This window comes from Eurytemora carolleeae, unplaced genomic scaffold (assembly GCF_000591075.1).
Source record: "Eurytemora carolleeae unplaced genomic scaffold, Eaff_2.0 scaffold1096, whole genome shotgun sequence".
In the NCBI taxonomy this organism is placed as follows: Eukaryota; Metazoa; Arthropoda; class Copepoda; order Calanoida; family Temoridae; genus Eurytemora; species Eurytemora carolleeae.
The window spans coordinates 2,627-5,149 of NW_019397033.1; positions in this window are offsets into that span (position 1 = coordinate 2,627).

A 2,523-nucleotide genomic window follows, 5' to 3' on the forward strand; every position below is an offset into this window, starting at 1 on the left:
GCAGGCACCTTCTAGCCTTTAAGTTTTGATTTTTAAGGATAGATTCAAATTTTTTTTTGCCTGCACCGCAACTTTTTTATTCAAATTGAAGATTTTTTTTTATAAAAATCCAAATCTTGCCAACACACTTCCACCTTCTACCTTCCATCCCCAAGCTGCTTATGGTTTTGACATAAAAATAGCAAAATTCGCTGTAAAAATTCCAGGGGGGGCCCCGAACATTTTGCCACGGGGGGGGGATAAAAAAGTATTTCCCCTCCCCTTAAAAATATCATAAGCCCCCTTTAACACGGACGTTAGGTCATGGTGGCTGGCCCCCGGACTTGGTTATAGTATTAGGATTATTAAAATAAAATGTTTGCAAATTGAGCAGTACATTAATAAATACTTGCTAATTAAGCAATACATTGAAACATGTTTGCTATTTGAGCAACACTTTGTACACAAAATGTTTGCTAATTGAGCAATACAATGATAATGTTAAATATCAACCTTCTACAACACCCTCTTAGCTAAAACCTCCATAACTTCCTTAGACTTAGATTAGTTAAATCATAATTAATAATCAAGCTCAGGAAACATCCTGAGACAGGTTAAACTTTAATTAGCTGTGATTGTTTTGGTGGATTTTCTTAGATAAAATTTTTCATCTATAAATTTTATATATACATTTTATGGATAAGATACAGAGGAAGTATATTTCAAGGAAAAGCCATTTCATAGAAAGAACGATAGAAAAAGGAGTTTTCATTAACAAGGTAGATTATTCCCTTTGTCCAAAAACAACTTCTTAGGAAAAATTTGACATTTTAATACAGTGGCAGGCGATTATATAAATATAATGAAGACAACCTACTTATTTAAGTTTTAATTGTTAACAAGCGTTTTTCTAATTCAAGTTTACAAGTAATAAAGAGAAGCTGTCAATCAAAAATTTCGGCTTGATCATTTTTACTGCTGATATACTACTATACACAAGATTATACTGCGAATAAAAAAAAGGTCATTAAATATTAATAAAAATGATCAAACCTGAAGCAGAATTCCATATTGATAATTTTCCATCATAAGTAGCGACTGATAATCTTGTAGCGTCTGGAGAAAAATTAAATTTTCCTGTCACGTCCATTTTCCATAATTGCTTTACTGAAATAATTAGATTTTGAAATATATTTAACATTACCTAGCTCCAAGGAAGAGAATGATTATTGAATTGGAAACACGCTTCACCTTTAATCTTAACACTAACTAAAAGCAAAATTATTCATAGTAAGGATACAAATTTAGTACTTAGTACTTAATATTTGAGGAGAAAATCATAAGACATTTTGCCGGAAGATGTATGGGTGCTGCAAAGGATCGCTCTATGGGTGAGCGATTTGACGAAAGTCTATGTTTGTGAGTAAATTGCGGTATGGAGGCTATACGGGTGCAGCTTGCCTTCCCCCCCTCAGCTGGCAGTGGAATTTTGGGATTTAGTTATTCTCATACATTTTATGCCTAGCAAACTTGGAGAAGCACAGGAATTTTTTCTCCAATTGGGGAGACATTTGGGGATATTCAGGAGTATAGTTGGAGGAATTGACAAAGTATAGGGCACCGTATCATGGTGAGTTGGTTCCAAAAATAACACATTTTCGTGAATTGGTCGTTCAAAAGTTTCGAGGATTTCTTGAAAAAGTGAAAAATTCTACATTAAATTTCTCAAAAATTTCCCCAAAATTGTTAACTGGGTTGTTCTTCGTTTCAAACCTTCTCAACTTGAAAATACTAGGAGCATAAATATACATCTAGGACTAGAGCTGGAAACTTTTGAATTGTGGATATAGGGATTAATTTCTGATCCACTCTTTTTCTTAATCTCGAGATTAAATAATGCTTGTTCTCCTCTTGTAATTAATCTCCAGATTAATTAGCCGATCGGGATTAAGGGTATTCCATTCTAAAGTTTTCAGCATAGGAGTTTAATCCCCTGGACGGGGGAGGGGAGGCACACCACACCTTTTTTGAATCTGACCACAAATTACGTCACAAGTTCACAACTCGCCATTATTTCCTCCAACTACACCTTTTTTTCATCCGCTATTGTTTACAATCTTTTTTAAAGTACTTCAGATTATTATATTGGAATTTTGAGCCATGTTATGTTGTTAATATTGAATTAAATTATTCTATTCTGTTTTTTTTTTCATATAAGAACATATTTTAGGTAAAATATCGATTGTACTAATTTGATTGATCTTACATTGAACTAACATTCATTTGGACTATATAACGTTCATTTGCACTATTACAAATGAACACTTAATATTGCATCATGATCAAACTAAATTCCGCGTGGAAGGTTTTTAAAATTCAAATTCAGAAATAATCATAAATAATTTATTACCTCTTGCAATATGGAAGTGCAGTGTAAATGATCAAATAGTTTAAAAAAGGTATCAATATTTTTTCAAAAAAGGGGGGTTTAAGGGGGGGCCCCAAAAAATTTTGCCCCCCCCCCCTAAACAAAAGCCCTCGTAC